General features: G+C 39.6%; 1 protein-coding gene across 7 annotated transcripts in view; it reads left to right on the top strand.

The window, feature by feature from the left end:
- LOC149807105 (uncharacterized) overlaps positions 1-25270 on the top strand; it is a 118686-nt gene that overhangs the window by 26722 nt on the left and 66694 nt on the right. Inside the window, exon 1 of one of the 7 annotated variants that reach the window (XM_089962007.1) lies at positions 620-788. The exons of the other annotated variants lie outside the window; for them this stretch is intronic. The gene's annotated coding sequence lies outside the window, so the exon portion shown is untranslated. Of the gene's footprint in view, positions 1-619; positions 789-25270 lie in introns of those variants that run through there. 7 annotated transcript variants of the gene reach the window in all.

Genomic DNA, 25270 nt, shown 5'->3' with positions numbered 1-25270 from the left:
ATGCCTGTTCTCAGACATGTGAGACAGAGAACACATGATTTATTAGAAATTTAAGTTGGATGTTGGTCTTTTACAGCAATCCAACACAAGGTTGTCAAGTATGAAGGCAATTGGAGTAAGTGCCATGCCCAGTGATGCACTATAGTAGCTAACCTGGGCTGATACAATAGTAGGACTTGAACCTATGCCTTCTGGTCACAGGTTCAGCATCCTAATGACCAACCCACTGCTGCTTCTGCCTTCATTAGTTGCCTTTTGGGACATTCAGAAAGATTACCGAACCTATTTTGCACACTTGAGCCTACAGGGTTTTGAAATTTAAGTAAAATCACCCCAAAATACCAAAAGTATTGGCACAATCCACACCCATATGACTTTCATTGACCTATGTTTCCTGTGTCTAGCTGTAGTAATGGAAGAGGTATTAAAAGACGTTACATGATCATACATAGCAATGAAGTGACAGACTGTCACAATATGCAAGTGGTTTCAGAGAAACACAGGAATTAGTACATCCTGAAGAAGAAGAAAAATTTGCTCATCATTCTCACAGAATTTCATCAGAGTTACCATCTATTAACAGCTTTGTAAGGTTACATAGGTGCATAGTTATAGGACAACACCTCAGTGTTGTTGACATGCTGACAATCTGCCAGAGTTGTCAGCTGCCAGAGGTGTTTCTCTGTCTCCATTTTTGTCTTGTTGGATGATTGATTTATTAGGGACTTGTTTTGTCCTAGTGCTTAAAGTATGAAGATGGGAGCCTCCAGCACCATGCTGAATGTCTGGTAAGAAATTTATGGAGTCCCTTTCTAATATTCTCCTTACACTAATATGCTGCATTGCTATTTGGTAGTGAGTTAATAATAACAATAATAATGGCCTTATTTAAAGAGGGTAACACAATTAACTAAAAACTAATCTACCTTGTGGCCCTCATACAAAGGAATTTATTTATTTTAGCAGCTTCTCTGAAGCCACTGGATATATTGGGGTTTGGAAGATTGAAATAGAGTGGGCATTTCTAATCTCAACTGGAATACTATTCCAGAACAGAGTTCCCAAGTATTGGAAACTTTTTAAAATAACTCCTTATTTGGTTTGGGAATTTTATACTGTTTGGTTAACATGGATCGCAGGTGGTGAGATTACCAGGTAGCCTACACTGGAATAGTGATTGTAAATATTCACGAACACTATTGAGATATCCTATACATTAATTTGGCTTTTCTCAGACAGATTCAGTCTTTAATAGGTAATATTTTTAACTTACCAGCTAAATTTTCCTTGCTTTCTTTCTGTCTTGATATTAGCCCTAATGTTCTTTTTTGAAGATGTGCCAGCTTTACTATGTTTTTATCATTTGAATTACACCATACTGTATTACAGTAGTCTAAATAGGGTTGTATGTAACTGTGATTAAATAGTTTTCTGTGCTTTTCAGGGAGAAAATGTCTTATCCTACTGAGAAGCCATAAACTTGAATTGACTTTTTTACTGATATGTTTGATATGTTCAGTCCATGAGAAGTTATTATCTACCAAACACCAAATAGTCTATCACGACAGACCATTTGCAAATTTTTATCCTTCCATGTCAGACATAGTTCATCACTATCAAGATTTGTCCTTTTTTTTTGCCATGTTGAGATAAGTAATATTTTAATTTACCAGTATTTACCATTATGCCATTGCATGTGTACCAGTTTTCCAGTTTATTTAGGGCATTCTGTAAAGAAATTTTGAGTTCATGCTTTGTGTTTTGGATGTCTGACAACGTTGTGTCATCTGCGTAGAGATCTGTAGATGATATTGAGTCTCTTAGTAAAAGTGGTAGGTCATTAATATATAAAATAAATAGTAATAAAATAAAAAATAATGGACCTAGAATTGTGCCTTGTGGTACTCCATATCTAATTGTTCTTTTGTCACTTTGATAGAATTTCACTTTCTTCAAAAGGATTTCATGATCCACCATGTCAAAAGCTTTCCTGAAATCTACAAATACAGTACCAATTATTCTACCATGACCAAGTGCTTGAAGCCATTAGGGAGATCAAGGCAGTCTCACAGGAATGTTTCTGTCTAAAGCCCGCTTGATTAGGATGTAACAGCAAGTGTTTGGTTAAATATATGACATGATTGAGTCATGGACATGTTTTTCAATCAAGTTTTGACAAGTTTGATAGTATTGAAATTGGTCGGTAGCTATCAGCGTCATCCTTGGAACCAGATTTGTGAAAAGGAAATACTTTTTCAGTTTTCCATGTTTTGGGAACAGATGAGGTTGCAATACTTAAACTGGCTATGAATGCTATGCTATCCACAATAGCAGAGACAGAAAACTTAATGAGTCATGGACTAATCTGATCAAGTCGTGTAGCTTTCTTGGTATCAAGTTCACTGAGACATTTTTTAACAAAGTTTTTTGATACTGGTGGGATAGAGAAACATATGTCCTTTGAGATTTTGCTGCTGCAGACCTTTTTCAGTTCATTAAAGTTGTTTTCTATCACTGGTTCTTTTAACTTTTTGGTAATGTTGGTGAAAAAATCATTGAAAACATTTGCAATGTCAGTGTCATCAGTGACTATGGTGTCATTTACCAGAAGTGAGTGAATTTTATTTGTCTGATCTTTGTGTGTTCCTCCAGTGAGTTCATTGAAGACTTTCTAAATGGAGTTTGTGTTGCTCTTTTTGCTTTCAAGTAATGATAAATAATAAGCTTTTTTTTAGCTTTTTTAATCATACTTGTTATTTTATTTCTCCATAGCCTTGAATTGGTCTCGTGTTTACATAGCATCTAGGAATTCAGTAGTAAGCCAATTAGTAAGCCAATTAGGTTTAATTTCAGTCTTTACTCAATGTACTTTCAGTGGTGTATGCTTAGAGACTACATCCACGAATAAGTCAGTCCACACCCTCAGAGCTTCATCTATGTCATCAAATTTTGAATCATATTCCATGGAACTTTATATAGGTCATTGAGAAATTGTTCTTCATTAAATTTTTTGAATGATCTGTAAGTGATCGTTTTGTGTGTATTTTTCTTATTTTTCTTGCATTTAACCTTTCTTGTCAAAAAAAGTAGGATAGTGGTCACTAAGACCAACATTCGGTACATTAACACAAGCCACATTGGTAGGTTGGTATACATGTGATCAATAAGAGTGCTTGATTTTTCTGTTACCCTTGTGGGCTTATTTACCAGCTGGTCTAGGCGTAATGATTCAATAAATTTGATCCATTTGTTCCTTATTTGAGTATTGAGAAAATCCTTTTTTATATCACCATGTATATGTTTCTTTCTCCTGTGCAAGAACATTTTCCATTTGTTTCAAAAAGTTATCATTCCAAATTGCTTTGGAGGAAGGTGGTCTATAAATGAAACCAACTAGGAATGATTTTACATTATTTTGAAAAATTCCCACCCAGATACTCTCAATTTCATGTGACTCCAAGTCAAGTCTTTCTGCATTTGCATCTTCCCTAATGTATACAAGACCTCCCCCTGCTGTCTCTGTCCCTGTGTAATGGTTTAATGTAGCCTTGACAGTGAAATAGATCGTCATTGTGGTTAGCATTTAATTTGGTTTCAGTGAGTCCTAAAACATGTATATTATTTTCCTTGGAAGACAACATTAACTTAATCTGGTCTACTTTTCCCACTATACCTTGTACATTTAAGTGACCTATGTTAAAACCATTTTATTTAGTTTTGTATCGATTATATGTATGTAATCATGCAGTGGGGTACTCACTGATATTGTCTCCATACTACTTTTATCATTCTGACATCCTATTTCTATATTTAAATGTTAATATATATTATTGTCTTCAAAGTCACATACAGACCCTGAAAATCCGTAAACTTTTTCATTTACAGTAGTGTCCACTGAATAGTTAGAGACAAGAGTCTCACTAGGTACATTTAGATTTGTTGTAAATGAAGCATTGGCATTCTCCTCTTTGCCAGCTTCCTAACATGTATAACACATTGATTGACAAAGTCTTTATTTGTGTCCATATTTATAGCATCTGAAGCACTCAATCTGTTTGCCATGATGGCATACCTGTGTCATGTGCCCAGTTTCTCCACAGTAGAGACAGTACTCTTCATTATAGTGCATGAAAATGGGGGCATACTTGTTAATATTTCTCAGTAGTTGAGAGGTTCCATTTCTGCTTAATGGAGTAGTAATGAGGTAGGTTAATCATTTTATGGCTCTTTCACCAGCATAATTCAAATATAGTTTCTTATCTCAATACTTGTATAGCCTTTTCACCAGCATAATTCAAATACAGGCTATTATCTCAATAATTTTAAAGCCTCTATTATCTCAGTAATTTTATGGCTGTGTCACCAGCATAATTCAAATAGTCTGTTCTCTCAATAATTGTATGGCCCTATCACCAGCATAATTCAAATACAGTCTGTTCTCTCAATAATTGCATGGCCTTGTTGCCAGCATAATGCAAATACAGTCTATTGTCTCAATAATTGTATGGCCTTATCACCAGCATTATGCAAATACAGTGTGTTCTCTCAATTGTATGGCCCCATAATCAGCATAATTCAAATAGTGTATCTCTCAGTAATTTTATGGCCCCATCATCAGTGAGTAATTGGAGCAGTAATAATGAAGTCAGTGATTTTATGGCCTTGTCATTAGCATAATTCAAATAGTCTGTTCTCTCAATAATTGTATGGCCCTGTCACCAGCATAATTCAAATACAGTCTGTTCTCTCAATAATTGTATGGCCCTGTCACCAGCATAATTCAAATAGTCTGTTCTCTCAATAATTGTATGGCCCTGTCACCAGCGTAATTCAAATACAGTCTGTTCTCACAATAATTGTATGGCCTCGTTGCAAATTTTGACTTGTCTGACTATAGGACTCATGGTACTAATTCACCAATAGTAAATCATTTCAAATAGTAGGATATTAAAAAATCAGTAACTTTAAATTTCTGAGTGCTCATGACCAAACCTGTATTTATCAGTATAGGTGAAACCTGGATGACAGCTTCTGTGCAGAGAAAAGGATATGAGCCATCACATTTTCTGGACCTATATGACTTGGAATCATATGCTTTCAATCCCACACCAAAGTGTCAGGTGCTAATTTCAGTAATGAGTGTTCCAAACTCAACACTGTTAAAGGACTGAAATTCCATCAATAAAACAATGTCTATATTTTTTTCAGTTAATACTAGAATGAGCTTTTACAGGATTCTTTTTCCAAAATTCTGTCTTTCATTATCAACCAATCCTGGCCAACCAAACCCATATATACCGTTTTATATTCACTCATTTCCAGACTGGTTCCCATTTTTTCAATATACACTGGAACCTGTCTTGAAAGACCACCCCTTCTGCCAAAACATAATGGTCTCTCATGACAGGTGATTTCTCATAACAGGTTATAACACTATATAATCTCTAAATCTGTACATGGAGAACCTGGTCTCTCAAGACAGGTGGTCTCTCATAGCAGTGGTCTCTCAAGACAGGTTTTACTGTAATTAGTACTGTGTGTCCTTTAAGGACACACTACTAATTCTATGGAAGAACTGTGTACCAGTCTAGAAATGGGTGAACAAATAATAGAATATATATGAGTTTGGTGGTCCATAATTAGTTAATAATGAAAATTATAATTTTAGTAAAAATATCTTCTGAGAGCTTATTGTATCTGTAATTTTTTTTAAAATAATAGACAAAATTCTATTGATGCAATTTTAGTATTTTTACAGGCTTGACTTAGGAGTACTCAATAATGAAAGTAGCACCTGAGTCATTTGGTGCAGAATCAATAATATGTTTCATGCACATGTAGATTTAAAAAATGCCATGGGTCATATGGTGTTCTCCACACAGAAGCTTGCATCAAGAATAGTTGTGCATGGAGAAATATAAGTCTGATCGTCAGCACCCAGAAATTTTAAATTGTTGAATTTTGAATATGATGGTGTTTCCATATGTTTACTATGGGAGTTGAATTAGTACTGTGACTCCTATTTGTGACCTATACTATAATAGGAGCCTGTTGTTTCCATGGTTACCATGTGCATCCAGAGTATCATTTTGGTGGTTTTTACATATGATAATCATAATGGAGTCTTTTTTTCATGGTTTGCATGTGATTTTGGAGAAAAAATCTATACAAAAGACAGATGGGAAGGGTTTTATACACTGGACAGTGGCAGTAGATACCTCAGGCCATGGGGAAAAGAGCATAGTATGGCCTGATGGCAGAATTTCATATGATGGTGCCCACAGATTGGCCTATATGGTTAAATACCATTTAACACATGCATCAATTCCCCATAAGGGGGTGGGGGAGAGATTTTAAATGTAAGCCACTTATGTCACAATCAATACTGATCATTAACTTTAGAGACACATTTAGTAAATCAAAGAGAGAGCATTTAAAAATCAAGGACTGTGCACAAAACTGCACATGCTGCATTGCCTCAACCTGTAGATTGCATTATTATATGTTGAGTCACATTGAATATCAGTTATATCTGTCTTATTTCCTATCAGTGAATTAAACTCCTTGACACTTTTTCTGTGTTCAGCCATGTCTCTCACATTGGTACATTCAATTTATTGGCAAACAGTATTGGAACGTTTCTGCGTCCCTTTTGTTGAGGGAGCAGGGAGGGACATTTTCACTTAAAAGAATCGTTTTTAACCCTTCATTTCCAACAAAAGTCTGCGAAAGCCCTATCTGTATTGCATTATTTACACAGGAAGTTTTTCTTCCCCAACCTCTCTTTGGCATCTCTTCATACAGTTAAAACATTCTTGATGTACAACTGCATGTTGAACATATTGCTCTCTCCCGCCACACCAGACCTCTTTTCTCTTCATGTACCAAGTCCCATGATAGAAAACCTTTATAGTCATGGTGTTGAAACTGGTGCTCTCGGAACACATTGTTCCACATCTCGGCATTTTTTCCTGTGTGCCCAACACGATAAGTGTTTTGTTCACCAGATCTGTTGTTGTGAATAGATGAAGACAAGCTTCATGTCAGAAATATGGTTTCAGATTTGAAACAAAAGCTATTTATAAAGGTAAAATTGCTCTGCAGTTACTCTCAAGTGATAGTAAGGTATCATTTAGCTGTAAATTAGAGCTTGCTACTTGGTATGCCAAATCAAGGTATATTACCTCCCCTTTGACTGTAATTGAGTGATTGCAAGGTTTGCTTTTGTTTCTCTTTTTTTCAATAATTCATGCATTTTATTCAGCTTTATATTAAAAAGTAATTTAACGCTGCCTATAGTGGAAAGTAGTCACAATAATGATTTTTGAGTTTTGGGTAAATGTAGGTATAGATTTATGTATTAAACGTCTTTAACATGCAATTCAATTCTATTACTTAAATTTAACAAGTAGTTTATGCAGTGACAAGTTTTATCAGTGCCTGAATTTTGCATAGAAACATGGATTTGCCTTGGCTTCACAAAGTTTTCCACATATTTTTCCACCTCCAGCTTACTTCTTAGCTTGGGCCGCAGCAGTTTGTACATGGGCTTTCTGTCTCCAACATCAATGTCAGCATTATAGGAACTTTGGATGGTTTTTTCAAATTTGTCTCTTGTTGTCCTTATGTAACAGACCTCAAGTGGCTGTATCTTTCGGGGTGATGCACATTTTCCCACTTGTTGTGGGGAACATTACCAGGCTTGAAGAAATTACTCTATTCTTTGCTTCCTCACCCTTCCCCTTAGTTTTATACTAAAAAGTAGCATAAAGGTATAATAAAACTTATGGAACCTTTCTTTGGCTTTTATACCTTTTTATTAAGATTTGGGGGTGATGAACCACATGTGATAATAGTTTAAATAAGTTTGGAATGTCAGCATCTCTTGATGCTTCATGGGTGTGTGTATTTTAGTCACAAAAGGGCAATGGCCTCTTTTCATTTTGACCTGTCATATGGCACACTTATTTGTTTGGTTTGATTGATATGAATAGGGATGCACTGCATCTTATTTCTGTGAGAGTCAGCAAGAAAAGAAATGCAATTTTGAAATTTAAAACATTTAAAACGTGTCTTATAGCCAGTGAGAGATGAAAATACAATGCGTCATGTAATTTGATACCCTGTGATGTCATACTTGCCGATGTCAGCATGTTTGTGTTTCTTTTGTGTAGCATGCATGCCATAGAAAGATAACATGAATGTGATGGTGTTTACTATGGGAGTTGAATTAGTACCGTGACTCCTTAAGACCTTGGCTTTTTATCCTAAATGAATCCTCTATGGGTTTTGATATGGTTGGGTAAGATGACTTTCTGATCACTGACTAGAATCTTCATGACTTGTTTCTTGCAAGACCTTCTTCCGAGTCCATTTAGAAAAAGAGTCACAGTTTTTTTGAAATGGGTTTTATTTGTTGACCAAGATAATCAGCAGTTGTATGTAATAGGGACTTTATATGATTTAACTGTTTTCCAATTTTATAGTCTTGTATGTAGTCATGTTGAATAGAATCCACATCTTCCAAAACAATACAAGCAGAATCTTTACCGCACACTCACCCCATGGCCTTATGGACATTAATCACTTGGTTTAACAGGTCTAGCTCTATGGTCTTTGTAAGTGAGAACAGGTATTTGTGTTTATTCAAATTAATTAAATGATTACTTACAGGACTTACACTTAGTTTTAGATTTTGAAAATGCTTATGATATTAGAGACAAGATAGTAGATTAAATTTCTCTAATTAGCAAGAGTATCTTATATATAGATTTTAAAGAAATAGATATTTTATACTTGAACTCTGACAATCTTTACCAACCCTTACACTTAAACTACATTTAACATTTGTATTTTGATGAAGAGGTTGAAAATGAGTGAGTCTGATCAAATATATTATAATCATTTATATGTTTTAAAATCAACTTCTAGACAACTCATTAGTGAGATATCAAATGTTTACTTTAATGTAGGAAACACAGATCTGTGTACCAGAAACACTCAAGCCAGTTAAAGAAATAGGATATCAGGATGTCTTCTGTGAAGTCCGCTAGGCTGATATATATACAGAGGTAGAAATGGTTAGAGGGAGCTTTTGAAATTTGAATTAAATAAATATGTAACCTAGATGTTTGTTTGTTTGCTCTGCCAGCAAATTACCCAATGTAGCTGTTGCCCACCCCACACAGCTACAACATGTGCCACAGTGGTTCAGCCTTGGTTCAGTAACTAATCACATATTTTAAATGCTAATGGAGTATTTTCTAGACACTATATAACACTACTTATTGTTTACCAGATGTACAGCAGTCTTGAGAGAATATCAGCCTTTGTTTTACAATACAAAAAATGGCAAAGATGTTGCCAAATACACGTGATTCAGCAGCAGAGGGGGCGAATCCGACATTTTGTCCAATCGTCATTTGGCTTAATTAATACCTTCTGCACTCAGCGGATCCAGCGTCGTCAGCGCCTGGTAAAAAAAAACGACGTCGTCATCGGGGGGGGCAAATCGAACGTCATTTAGTTTAATATACCTTCTGCACTCAGCGATCCCAGCGTTGTCAGCGTCGGGTAAAAAAGCGCGACGACCGCGTCGATGTCATCGCCCCCTCTGCTGCTAAGGGGCTATTTACAATAAAAGTCTTTATGATCTTACAAACAGAGTGATCACTAACTCCTCCTCTTGTAGATCAATCAGGTTATTTGACTGATCAGTAAGTCTGAAATTAATTCTCGTTAAAAACCGATTATGGCATCGCATATAGACCGGATTAATTGGACTCTCAACGATTAAAAATCCCGGAGGGGCTGTTGGTGAAAATGAATAAAGGATATACCCCTGTTGAGCCTGATTTGATTGCTTGGTATCCACCTGGTAACTCCCTTCGATAACATCACACACTAGATTGATTGCTATCACCGATGCAATATTTACGTTGTATGGAGCAATATGCCTACCACCCTCTCCGTTATCGTGTCTGAGGACAATTGATGGACCGAGAAAATCATTAAGAGATTTTCTTAGTTCTGGCGCGTTGTATCCTGGAAACTTGAAATCGGGAAATCGGCTTCTGTGATATTATACTCGGTTAGGAATTTTTGTTTATTATTATCGCTGTTAGCAGATATTGTTTTAACGATTCGCTCATTAATATATTCCATGTCTGATATAAGTTGATTTAACACCTCAACGTGTTTTCGTGCTTTTGTTTTCCGTAGCTGTTCTAGTTGTAATTGGTAATTACGATTAATCTCGATAAAAGCACTAGCGATATCATTTAAATTAATTGTGACCACGGCGGACGATTCAGGAGTTTCCTTATACGGAAAATACCATTGCATGGTATTCCTGTTTTGAAATATAAACCTGCTGGGTAATAACGTGTTTTTTATAATAGACAAATCATCTCGATACCCGGGATTAATCTCGTGATACGATTGCGCATTCGTATGCAAGTCCGCGGGGATTTCATGAGGTGGATTCTTGGGCCAACCTAGTATGGTTCTTATTGAACTGTTATAAATATCAACCATATACCCCGGTGTGCTTATTTCAATCGTCGACGATAACGTCGGTTCATGAACCGTAATAGCTATTTTTGATTCTTTTTCTGTAATCGATTTTATCCTGCGTTGAAATTCTTTATTGATTTGTTCTATTTGGTATGACCCAGTTGGTATTGTAACCTCCTTCCAGTCTGGGGTCCCATCGGGTTTATTTGTCCATGCAAAAACCAGCGAGTTATTAGGTTGTTGTCCGTTAAATGCGTCCGCTCAGATATTAGGCCAACTGTGATATACTCGCAATTTTGTCAGCGCTATTTCCTTCACTGGAACCGATGATTGCAAGTTCACACTGAATTCGGGTTTCATTGACGTTATTGATATCATACTTGTTTGTACCGGAGTGGTGTTCTCCGCGATCCGTTGAAGTAATTGAAACCCTTCGGGGTTCAGCGACATTATTATTATTCGCTGTTTCTAGTGTTCAATTTCAACACCGAATATTAACAACTTGCTTGTTTTCAGGAGAATGTTTTAAGCCCATTGAAGTGGTTTCAGCGACGTGGTTTCCAGCTTCCAGTTGAAAATCCTCGATTTTTGACATCGCGGAGTCATACAACTGGACCATCGTGGAGAATTCAACATCGGATATAAACGAATTATCGATCAACAACGAGATCAACCCGGATAATTTCGAGTACGCGTCGGATACTATTTGATGTTTTACTGTATACTCGTTGAGTTTTTTCTGAGAACACGATGATATCTTTCTAGTGATTGCGTTGGCGACTCCAGCAAATGTTGTCGCCGCGGAGATAGCGATTGGAACAGCGATCGGGGCCATCATGGTCACCGTGGATAAAATAACACCGGTACCGGCTACTATACCGGACACCGAGTACACGGCCGCGTCGATGGCGGTTATTTTTCGACGGTATTTTTTTATTTTTACACGGTATTGTTCGGAAAGCGTTTTCAAATTCGCAGAGAATTCTTTTACGGTATCGAATCGATATTGATGTGACGTCAGTGATACCTCTGATTCAATTACCTTGGTGGTCATTTTATTTTAAAAGAGCTAGTGTTTTTAATTACTTAGATCCACTACAAATTCCACATACCATGTAATGTTTGCCCTGGTTAAATTTCTATCAACGGCTCTAATTGTAAACGGTTCAGTTGCGTCCTTGTCTATAATTGTTGATATTGTATTGTTAAACCCGGATGAACTCGACGAATATATATTAAACTGCATCATTGAAACCAGTGTCAATCGATAAATGCCCTTAACAGTTGCGGTAATATTTACTATATTCTGTGTAGAAGATGTCCAAGCGAATGATCCATGCCGAATTGTGTATACCGAGTTGATGGTGTTTTCATGAGTGATTTTTATTTTTTCAAATCGCCTTGTCACCTCCGGTAGTCTGTCTCTGATATCTGCAATATCATTGTCGACTGTTCTTATTTTCCGTTCGTGCACGTCTATATTAGTCCTGATATCTGCAATATCATTGTCGACTGTTCTTATTTTCCGTTCGTGCACATCTATGTTAGTCCTGATCGCTGTAATATTATTGTCGACTGCTTTTATTTCCTGTTCGTGCACGTCTACACTATTCTTGATCGCTGCAACATCAGTTTTGATCGTTCTTATTTCCCCTGTATGCGCGTCTATATTCACTTTGTTTACTACAACATCAGTTTTGATCGTTCTTATTTCCCCTGTATGCGCGTCTATATTCCTTTTGTTTGCTGCAACATCAGTTTTGATCGTTCTTATTTCCTCTGTATGCGCGTCTATATTATTTATGATCGATGCAACACTAACGCCGATTGTTTCTATTCTCCGTCTATGCGCGTCTACATTATTTATGATCGATGCAACACTAACGCCGATTGTTTCTATTCTCCGTCCATGCGCGTCTATATTCCCTTTGTTCGCTGCAACATCAGTTTTTATTGTTTTTATTTCCTGTCCATACGCAGTGATATCATTTATAGTTGTTGTAATTTCATCCAGCTTGGTATTTTTTTTACCAAAGAATTTATCAAAGTTGTCATCGATCCTGTTAACATTTTTTCGTAACGCGTAAAATTGGCCCGACAGCGTTGTAAACTCCGAAATAGTATTTTTTATCCCCGCAAGATTTGGTTCGGTTAACGTCGGGGTCCCAAAAAAACTAGCGGTAGTGAGTTGCATACCTGTGACAGACTTTTCCACCTCGGCGAATTTATTCACCTGCGCGTCAAGTTCGGTCACCAATCTATCTAACCTTATAAAACCGTCTTGGATTAATGTTACCCTATCCGTTATCGTCGATAGATGTTCACCCGGTTTGAGTCGTCCGTCGCCGGTATACAACGCGATAGTGTCCTCGGCGGCATCACGCTGTCGTATTAAAACAACGTCGAGTGACACATTACTGGATTTTAATTTACCCTGGCGGTCTTGAAATACAACTATTTCGCCCGGGTCAACACTGGTTAGATTTAACGTATCAGCGATTTCATCCTCGATTAGTTTTTTTATGTCATCGGTGGCGAGCGTTTCCGTGGATTTTTTCAGCGCCAAAACCGGTCGTCCCCAGATATCAATCATTATTATCTAATGTAAATGTCTCTAAATTTCCCACTAGTGTATTCGTTTACAACCACATGAGGTGGTTTCCGCGATGATGAAATCGCCGCGAGTACGTTCAATACCTCACGGCCGCATATCGGTGGGTCACTTAATTGCTGTGTTGGCAGCGTGGAATAAAAAACCGGGGCTGAACACGCCCGGATATACCGCATGAACTCGTTTGGCAGGGCTAACCCGTATGAATCAAAATAGACGATCGCACGCGGATCAATCGTGTATGCAACCCAATGAGTTCCCGCTCCGGAGGATTTATCGAGGTTAATTATACCGGTTTCAATATTCCTTGGTTTTGTCGGTAATTGATCCCTCATAAAAACACCTCTGAAGTTTTTTATCGCTAACGCGTCTGCGGCATCTATTAAATCAAAATTAGACATAGGAGTCATTGACTCTTGCGTTAATAAACGGTTCCCGGTAGTCTTAGACCCTTCCCCGAGTACCATGAATACGGGGTTCCCGGTAGTCTTAGACCCTTTCCGGCTACGGGTCATCCTCGTTTCTTTTTTTTATAGCCTTTCCCGGTTGCCGTCTTCAATGCCATTCCCGCCGCGGTACCAACGGCTCCTAACGCCGCCGCCTTCGCCACTGCTGGGGCCGCCGCGGCAATCAACGCTGGAATCGCAGCTAACAGCGGAAATATCCCACCGGTCTTTTCCATGTTTTTGATTGCTGCGGCTGAGAAGGTTACTTGAACACCCTTTTTATTCTTCATTGCATCATTGAAATGTTTTATTTGACGCGCCGTTAACGATATCTTATGATTACCACCTGCCATCTGTGACGGCTTCAGCGTTATTGTGGTCCCGCATTGTTTAGCCGAATTTGATCGTAATTTCTTGACTTGACCATCAGTTAGTGTAACGCCGACAACACTATACGACATTTTATTGTAAACGCGTTTGTGTTTTCAATTACATATTTTCCACTGGCGCATCAACGATTCTCATTCGTCCACCGACGCCTTCCAACAGCATTGATTTATCGCTGAGAATGACAGCAACCGCTCTATAATTAACACCACCCGTGGGGGCTATACGAGCTCGGAAGTGTATATCAACGACGGACTGTCTCGTTAAATCAAGATGTTCCAACGAAAAGTAATAAATCGGATACAGGTTTTTAAAATCAAGTTGTGATATTTGCAAACCAGTGTCGACGTTTTGATCACGACCCATATATGACAGCAATCGATGGTACACACGTGCAATATGGTTGTCGCCGTAATTAAGCTGTATATCCTCGGATGGTTCCTGTTGTCCATTTATTCTCAGCGAAACATCCCTGACTCCTAATTGATCAAATATCATATGACTGCGTTCTTGATTGCCCAATCAATCCCTATTCTGTAGCGCTATAAATATATGACGCGGGGCTGAAACGCCTTGTTTTGATGCCAAGTGCCATGTAAATGTATCAGCGACATTATCCTCTTTAGCATCAGTTGTTACCGCTAGCCAACTCAATAACGATTTTCCCCCCTGTTCCATAAATGATAACAATCGTGCTTCCGTGGTAACTGATGGAGTCAACACCGGCATCCACAATGCTATTTTAGTTAAAACGACCTTACCGTTAGTGACGCCAGCAGCATGCCATATTGCATTGTTATCATCGCCCCTTCGCGTTAGCGCGATTGTATGCTTGGCCCCATAGATAACTTTTCTGACATTTCTGCAAAATCCAAATATGTGATGGAGCGGAATCGCGCATGAAAAACGTCGGCGTTGTCCTTGCAACATCCCTAATCGTGTTGCAAATCCTAGATTGAAATCACTGTTAACACTTCTTATAACAGTGAAATCAGCGCCTGGTCTTGCCCTGCGGTCTGGATTGGCTGCTTCAGCCTGTGGGTCAACTGCGTTATCTCTTGCCGTCAGCACGTTAATGTACTGAATATGATCAGCGTTATTAGTGGTATCCTTTGTGAACATCATAGATGGGCCCGCCGATCTTGTATAATCATCGGAGTATCTTGCTAGCCCAATTATCGTCGTTGCAACATCAACCTCGCGTTCTATTGATTCAATTTCTCGCCCGTCAATAAGATATCTGACACTCTCAAATAACGCCATGATACCGTTGTTGACGAAACCAGCTCGAACACGAGGGTCATCTGCGTACGGTGCATTATCGGCAGCATTTGTTACAAGTTCCCCATCGATTTCGATAAACGCTTCACACGGCAAAAAGTATCTACTGGTATCTTGGACTTGAAGTTCAATTCGCGATCGTAGATCGGCTTGTGGTGGTTGATAGGAATAAAATTGATAATCACAGACAGAATCATCCTTGCGCACCGGGGTGTCCATATCAAACGCGGGATCAGCGGTTCGCGCAAACATTTTATTATTTATCATGTTGATGTTTTCAATTGAAATTGCTTTGCAATTCATTAACGTCGTCTTCGTCGTAAATTCTTTGAATTTTGTTTAAGACCACTTCCCGCTATCGCGTTCATGAGCGCGTTGGTTGCCGCATCAGTGGACGGCTCCGCCATCAACGACGACGGGGTCGTTGGCGAAGCCATCATCGGCGAAGCCATCGTCGGAGTCGCCATCATCGGCGAAGCCATCGATGCTAGTTTTTTTTCCACCGCGTTATTTATTACCCTGCTGACATTTGCAGGCATCACTGTCGTAGAACGCAACGGCGTTTTTTTCTTCTCACCAACGACATTAGTTTGTCCCGCGCGGCTGAAAACGCCCTTCCAGCAACATCTCCAATAGCGCTAATTCCCTTATCACGAATAACGTCAATGGCCTTCATAGACAATTGTTTAGCTAACGGCGCCACTTTTGGGGCCATTCTTGTAAATAACCCCGCAATGGTGCTACCGAGACCATCTCCGTACCACGCGCGGTATACAGGCAATCGTGAGTTTACCACGTAGACGCTGACTGGTTTATCATGGTTGTAGTGTATAATCATCTTTATTATAAAAACACCAGTGTTTTCCAATTAGTGATTGATCACCAGTGATTGATTGGTCAATCGCTGTAATGACCGTGGTCATCAAAACCGTCCACGAGTTCGTCTATGAGCGTTCGATATACATTAATGTCCATGATACCGCCTGCAAATAAACGCCTGCAAATATCAGCGGCCTCATTGATTATTTCCGGAGAGTTATTTCCTACTCGTTTTCCTCCGATTAGTACTTCCAGCCATGATATATCACTAAGAACATTACCAGGACAAGTAACGAAACTGTATGATTCTTTACCAGAAGAGTTTCCAACGGAGTATCCTTTTCCTTTTTTTGGTTTCCTACTTTTAACCTTATCGAGGAATGCGTCGTAATTGGTATCACCACGTGGTTTTGTATCTTTATATATACTTGCTAAATACACTATTCTTGCCCAATCCTTCAACTCCCCTACACTTTTCTTGTAACCGCTATTGACATGCTCATCTCGTAAGCCCTTAGCAAAATTTGCAACAGTGAAATCGATCAATTCTTCCTCGCTGTCGAAGCCTCTAATTTTATCTATTGTGCTCTTTTTAAGTACATTACGGGGTGTATTCTCCCTTTTCTTTTTTTCTTCCGGTATTTCTTCCGGTATTTCTTCTTCTGGTTCTCTTGCGGTGGCGCCTAGTTCTTCTTCATCGGCCATTGTAACATAAGGTTCTTGTGGTTCGGTTATAGCGAGTGGTGGTGGCCTCTCCCTCCGTTGGTGTGTTGTAGCAACCGCTATTTTCGCAGGAAGTGTTTCCAGAGACTTTTTTGTTTGCTCGTTCTGAGCCGCTATCTTTTCAAGCGCACCGAGGACGGGCACAGTTGCGCTTTTTACCGGGGCAAAGAGTTGTTCGCTTCCAACAGCAAAATCAGTTTGTAGTTGTTGCCGCGTTTGAAGTTGTTTTCGGACCCTGTCTCGTAACGGTATGAACTTTTTAAGCGCTGCTAGCCGCTCTCTGGCTAGCCGAGTAGTAAGTGATTCACCTACCATTATTGCAAATTGCTCCGCAATTTCTAATTTCCCTGTGGCAGGAATTTGTCGCGTCAGACGCAATCGTCTTACTATTTTAGTATCGTTACCACGACCTATCGGGGGGAAAAAAAAAATGTATACAACGATGCGCCACTTCCGTTACGCTGGGGGCTCCACGGGGGTTTCGTCTATAACCCTTCTAATGTTTTTAATCTTACTAGAAATCTCCCGGCGTCGTTCATAAACACGTCCAAGTTTTTTTCGTACTGTCTCAACGGCAGTGAATAGTCCAATGAATGCATTTACGTCATTGCCATACAGGTTTTCATTAATCGTATGTTGTAATCGTTTTATAAAAGCGTACTCGCGGGCCAGGGTAAAATGCCCCCGTTTCGATTGTTCGTTAATAATTTCATAATCGGATAATATTCTTTCGCTGTTGAGACTATCAGATAATTTAATTCCTTGATTTTTTAATTTTGAAATCTCGGTTAATATATTATTGATGTCTTCAATATTCATATTTTTATAAACATCTTATTTCTAATATAAAAAAAAATGTTTTACAAAATGAACTCTAGGCACATAAAGGTGCTGTTAACATCTTTACTGCCTAGAGAAATATGTGCGTGATTATGCACTCGTATAACATAAAGTTGCCACCGCATCTTTGTGTTAACAGAGAGTATTATGATTGGACGGCACATACATAAAAGACCCGTTTGGCAACCCCGCTGGCGCCCTATGACGTCAGAGAGGCCCATCGGTTACTTAATTAAGGACATCCATCAACAACACATCTTGGAACCCCTTGGGTGCCTTCGCATCCATCTGAGCCCAAGGGAACCCCAAAACATACATCTCCGGGAGGGAGGCCTAGGGTGACAAACGTCATCGTAGACCGCCCAGAAGATATGCTTGGGGGGACATCACTACATGTACTTAATTAAGGATGGATATATTTACAATGAAATGATTGATGGATGATGGGACGGCACAAGACAGCACAAACATAAAACGGCAGGGCGGAACTCTACGGTCAATTCAACCAATCAAAAGCAACCCAATTAAATTAACCCGGTTGCATGATTGTGAATAAAAGACAACCACACGCCCGGGCTTATAACAAGTCGTCTTATATATAAGATGACTAATACAACCGCGTCAGGTCACAAGGTGTGTTATTGTATTTCGTTAAATTACTTAAAAAACGCTATCAATAGCATTTAAACAACACTAAATACTTCGATGAAACATAAAACAGAATATTACAGTTGTTTGTAAAGACAATTTATTCCATCAGTTTTCTTTAAAACAAACAATTTATTAATTGTAATAGACTGTAGCGTTCACACTGTCGGTAACTTCGTCACTCGGTGATATACCATCACGAGTTATTCCCCTTGATGTTACATATGAAAATCGAATTCTGTGTCCGGTCTTTTTTGAGATCGCTGTTTTAGTTATATTCTCTGCAACATCTCGAACTGATTTACTACAAATATCGAAGTATTTACCAGCCGCATTCATAGAGTGAAATATTTTTTCTTCGTGCGTTATTGTATCAAATGACTTTACGGGTTTTGCCTTTCTCATCCCTCCTGTTTTTCCAAATTTGGAATTTTGACTCGGTGTAACAGCTCGTAGATTACACAGTCTGTTATTTCGAGGACATCCATCAATCTGATCAATAACGAGACCGTCATTGATCAATCCGTTAAACGCTTCATATACCATCCTGTGAATAAGATAGATTTTTTTCCCGGCACCAAATGTCAAATACCCGTGATTATTTACAGTACCAACCGGCTTCTTCAGGGTGAGGTCTGAACTCTTGGTCCATTTGTATAATAATACTACTTATCTAATTCATTATTTGGTTTAATTATAAACCTTTCAATGTAGTCTTGAGGAGTTTTGATAATTTTATCGTTGTTGGAGTCAACGGTGGAGTTTTTAATTCGCTTGTCGTAATAACGTTTTAACTCTCTGTATCGCTTTCCGCCACAATTGATACACAACTGCGATTTTCCTCTTACACCAACATGGCAAACCAAGCACGGGAGGGGACCAAGAGAACCATTACGAACGCTTTGTAAATGATACCCGCAGAATTCACCTCTACATGATTTATTGCACGGGGTTGTCGACCCAATCATCAACCATTTGCAGTGATTCATTATACTATATTCTTTTATTTAAATACTTGTTTTAATTATATGGAGGAGGAGTTCAAGAAATTAGCAGCAATTAAGCCCTGGAAAAATATTAAGTTCAATCTCGATAGAGCCCTCAAAGACGCACCAAAAACGGCAGTAAACGATAGAACCCTGTTAAATAAAATACGCGATTGTATCAATGAATTCAAGCGTGATGGTGCATCTCATAGTTGGTCAACATTTCGAATTGATGGTGTTGTTGATGCTACCATGAACGACAACCGCGCAGCAACGATAATATCACAACTTGGCTCCAGCAAGTATTTCTTCAGAGTAAAATTCATTGTCCGGGTGGAATCAGGTAATTGGATCATACGTGATAAATTTGAACCAGTTCTCAGCGACAAGAAAACAGTTATTGTTAGCCGCGACTCCAAGCCGGGGCTGTTAACCGGAATTGACAGACCATACTATGAACGAGCGTATCCTGAAACAGCAGTTGTTTATGGAATATACCCGTTAAATAAGAAACCTGATATCGGAAAACTAGCGCCAATGAAACAGTCAACGGGGATAAATTGTGTAGCAGAACGAATAATAGAGCATTTTACAAATGCGTGTCGAGGAAATAAACTGACCGATTTACGACGTAGCAAAATCAACCAGTGGGAGGAGACCGTGCGCGAGCGTGGAGCAACCATCAGCGACATAGCGAGATTAGAAACGTCGTTGAGATTTCCAATAACCGTTACAACGATAACCGGTGAAGTATTATACGAATCGAAGTATAAATCAAATGGAGCCCCAATCAAAATTATTGATCATAACGAACACGCGTGGATGTCCGCGATCACAATATTTCCACGGGATAGAACAGTAAAGTATATACCTGAAGAATTCCTTGGAGAACAATTCTCCAAGGACGGTTTTCTCGCGGAGAGGAAACTATTTGATGCTATTGCCTACTTGTGTAAAAACGACCCTGTATCAGTGTGGTTACTTCGCAGCGCTGAAAACGATGCGGATACCTTTGATCAGTTTGTAAGACCAAACGGTGAATTATATCGCACTGAAGCGTTTCACAACAAGATGAAAAAAACCGCCGTGGAATTTGAAGAGCATGATGAACAACTGCTAACAAATTGTTTTACGATTCCATCGGTTGCGGCTCATGTTGCAGCAAGGAAAAATGCGTGGAGACCAACGCGCAAGGAATTTCTACCGGATGTACAATCCAGTTGTTTGGAATACTATCACGGTGGACTATGGAACACTGAATACAACCGCGACGCTATGATTTCCGTTGATATGGTTGCCTGTTATCCAGCGAGTTTTCTCGGGTATGGATCCACCGCTGAGTACTTTAAACGATTTGGACACCCCAGACATGAAATGACTCGTGTTGCTATTAATGGACCACTGCCTGATTTTGATTTAACCGGATTCGCTCACATAGTATCATTTGAATTCGCGGCAGGACTTCATCGCTGTTGCTATATTTGGAGCGGTAGACACATGTCTGAAAAGAAGTGGTTGCCAATAGCGCTGCTACGGTATATGATTGATTGTAAAATGCTGGTTTCGTTAATTGTCAGTGACGCGATTATATCATACCGGGCGCAGACTGAAGTCTGGTTACCAGAACCGGAGCGTCTAGATAGCATAATTGACGAGTCCAGAAAACACATTGATGCCGACGAGGAATATATCGTTGAATGGTCCAAAAAGATATTTAACCAACGAAACAGAGAGGCAAAAGATCTCGGTAGAAGAATAATTGGTAAGTTCACACAAGGTGGAAAAAACTGCGACTACAAACGATATTGCTCACGGCTGGTTATAGATGACGCAGAATATGATTTCGTAATCAAGGACGCAGTGGCGAAAAATAGATACGTAAACTGCAAAACAGCTTTCTTGTCCAATGGAACAAGGTTGGGTACAGTTGTTACCTACAGCGATGGAGACAGCCCAGCATACCCGCATTTGAGGGCGTCTATGCTGGGTTACGCCGCTATCAATTTATTCTCGATGATAAATAGATTTCCCGACACCGCGGTTAGAGTAGCCGTTGATTCATTTTATATTGACGTGAAGTATAAGGAAAACATAGCCGAGTTTACTAGTCCGGACGAGAGTTGGGGTACATGGAGAATTAAAAATGAAATACGACGCGATTATTCCCCGTCAGCAGATGTCACCGTTGAGAACAACTACCTACGCGGTGATAAATTGTCAGAGTGGTCTAATGCACCACCGTGTTCTGATCCAATTTGTAGACATAAAACAGTTTATTTAAGCGGCTGTGGCGGGTCAGGAAAGACGACTCGGGCAATTGAATTATTTCGAACGCGGGCAAGTATAATCGTGCTTACACCGACCCATAGACTAGCGCGAGAGATAAAACAACGAAATGTTGACGCCGTTACTTATCACAGCTTTTTTCGATACAGCGGCGGTGAGTGGACTCCTGATCGAATGGGTGAAAAATTTATTCCTGAGGTTATCATCTGGGATGAGATATGTACTGTTTCGTTAGATGTTTTACAAATGTTTCTTGAGTGGTTGCTGCGCGCGAATACAGCGGTGATAATGTGCGGGGATCATGGTCAACCACCACCATTTGTCGGCGAGGGCCCACATGATTGGTTAAAGGGTTTTGTGGACTGTTATGAAGAAACCGATACTGATTACCGAGCACTTGATGAACAACTGCGCGAGGTTAAAAAATTAATCAGATTACAGCCGGATAGAATTCAATGTGAAATAATCCGCGAGGTGATTCCGGAAACGCCGTTAAATAAATTCTGGGAAACATGGAGACCAAACGATTTGATTGTAGCGAGTAGAAAGATAGTCAGAGACACACTTCAGCAAAAGTTGTTTACGTTGCATAAGGAAAAGTTTCCAACGCGCCCAGTGCCGTTATGTTATAGACCCGCGGATACACGGCGGCAAAACATTGAAGTTGAAATTCCAGGCCCAACAGCGTCAGGGACAAAAAAACAAATTCTTGTGCTGAATGATATCGTGCTCGTTGATATCAGCGTCGTCGAGGACGCGCTACGTGCTGATAAGTCCCCGTGGACGCTAGGATATGCAACGACAATACATTCCTCGCAGGGACTAACCATCACGGACACAATTGTTTGGATAGTTGATAATCGCATCGAATGGTCAAATCTAGTCTATCTTGCAGTGTCCCGAGTACGGAGGATAAATCAGCTTCGAAGAATTGTTGCTGACGGAGTCAGTGACAAAGTCACCGACAAAGTCACCAACGACATCATCGATGCAAGCGTCATTGATAGAAAACTCTCAGGTTACCGCCAACAGGATAAAAAAAAACAGCGGCGTTTTGATATTGATGCCGAATTAATAATTGCGTTACGACAACAACAGAATAATCACTGCGCAAGTTGTAATTGTGTAATGCGCTGGCGTTATTCGGATAAAGACGCTCGCCAATTTACCGTGGACAGGATCGATAACAGTCTCAGTCATGTCAAAAACAATGTGAGGTTGACCTGTCTTGAGTGCAATAGACGCAACGGCGCTAGTTAAGACCACGCGGGGGTAATTGAGTATCGTCAGGTATCACTTGTAGTTGCTCGCGTGTAAACCCCCGCTGTGGGGCAGTTGAATCCAGTCTATAGATCGGTGGTCTACCAGTTGATCGTGTTATCGTTGATATGTTATGTGTGGTAACACTCCAGATAGGATCAGTAGCTCTTTTTTTACCGCCTTCAAGCTCTCCTGGTTCATATAGATATCTAACAGTGACATCGCCAAGAATCGGCTTGGAAACGCTATTTATTTTTGATCTTCCGGGTATATACTTTTTTTTAATTGCGTCGCTGGGCTTCATGTTGATTGCTCGGGTAATCTCGTTATTTAACGCTGCAATTACGCCTGGCAACCTTTTGACCCATTCACGAGATCGTTTTTCTTGGATAAATTCTTTTGCGTATTGATATCCAAATAACCGTTCAGCAAGAGTCCGATTGAATCGTTCAACAATTGCCTGATCACGATGTAGCGCAGTATGACCTCGTCGTATCGCAACGCTATGATGTTTCAGCGTTGATAAAACAGCGCCGCGAAATTCACTACCAGGATCAACTTGTAATAGATTTGGCCAGCGCAGAGGACCTCTTCGATAAATTCTTTCAAACGCACTGGCTACTTCAGTTGCTGACTTTGTTTTCAACGTCTCCGCTTGTTTGTATCGACTCGCAACATCAACTACAGTTAGCACGTATTTGTAACCGTTGTCATGCGGCAGAAATAGTATATCAGCCTGATGAACTTCATTAGGTACGCTGACATCAAAGCGCGAGAAGTTGATTTGTTTAGGCGGTGGTAGATAAATTTGCCATATAGCCTGTTTGAATAACCAATTAGCCGCAGTGGTCTTTGTTACCTTTGCAGCGCTTGCAAGCTTACCAATTGCGGCCTTCCCCTTCCAGTATCCTCTCGGAGAATAATAGATGGATTCCATGTTGTTATTAATTACCAGCGCCCATCATTAATTTACCTTTCATAGCCGATTTTACCAACCATGAGGCCAATTTTTCTTTGAAGGATTTATCAGGAATAGCATTTAACGCGTGAATTAATTTTACGTCCGCGATATGACGCTGTTGCAGATCGCTACTTTTGTAGTAAGCAACATCATGAGCATGACACGCCTTATCGATAGCGTTTATTGGATACTCACCGGGTTTGGGCTGATTTTGATCATCGAGTCTGATATCTAATCGTGTTCCGGGGCCACAGTAGCTATATCCTGGGAGGTGCTTTTCTCCTGGATACTTTGCCCACGGTGTTCCGGGGAGTTTTGCCAATTTGGCTGCAATATCACCTCCTCGCTTTTTTTTAAAACATCCCCGGGTCTAATAGAAATAAATCTAAATTTCTTTATACCGCATTGTACACACTTACCAGCAAGTGCTGATCTGTTATTTCTTGTTGTAACGGTTGTCATATCATTTGTGCCAGTACGCACTCTACACTTTACACAATATAGATCCATAATTTATGTATAGAGATATGAATATAATTGATTTTTCGGCGACTAAAACAAGAGAACCAGTTAAGCATGTTGCAGCGTTACCAAACTCGATTCGGATGATTATCATCGGACCATCTGGATCCGGCAAGACGCAATCGTTACTTAATTTAATAATGAGATGGATGAATGGGATAAGTTGTATTTAATCGCCCCTAGCGTAGATGATCAACGATGCTACGAGGTGTTGAAAGATTTTAACGAGAATGCATCAGCGATCGCTGAAAAAAATGTTATTGAGTTTATTACAGATATCAATGATGCACCAGGTATCGATGATATTGATGGCGACGTTAACAATCTAGTCGTGTACGATGATGTTATGTAGGACAATCAAAAAAACCCAGCTAGGATATTTTCCAGAGGCAGGCATAAAAACACTGACGTGATATATGTCACTCAACGATACACTCAGATTCCAAAAGTAATCAGAGACAACTGTAATATTCTTGCTGTATTCAACGGCATTGATACACACACGCTACGAAATATTTGGCAGACATGGTGCGGCGGTGACATGGACTTTAATGTTTTTCGAAACTTTTTTAGTCATGCTCAGTCGACCCCACATGGTATTGTGACGATAAATTTACATGATCCTCGGACACGATATCGTATCGGACTTGACCAAATATTCGGTTAAATTGTAAGATCATAAAGACTTTTATTGTAAATAGCCCCTTAGCAGCAGAGGGGGCGATGACATCGACGCGGTTGTCGCGCTTTTTTACCCGACGCTGACAGCGCTGGGATCGCTGAGTGCAGAAGGTATATTAAACTAAATGACGTTTGATTTGCCCCCCCGACGACGACGTCGTTTTTTTTTACCAGGCGCTGACGACGCTGGATCCGCTGAGTGCAGAAGGTATTAATTAAGCCAAATGACGATTGGACAAAATGTCGGATTCGCCCCCTCTGCTGCTGATTCATAAATTTGATAAAGCTGCTTTTTAGTTTTCAA

This window comes from Sinohyriopsis cumingii, chromosome 1 (assembly GCF_028554795.1).
Source record: "Sinohyriopsis cumingii isolate HCF-2022 chromosome 1, ASM2855479v2, whole genome shotgun sequence".
In the NCBI taxonomy this organism is placed as follows: Eukaryota; Metazoa; Mollusca; class Bivalvia; order Unionida; family Unionidae; genus Sinohyriopsis; species Sinohyriopsis cumingii.
Note: the sequence above shows the minus strand (reverse complement) of the source record. Positions and strands in the feature narration are given on the sequence as shown.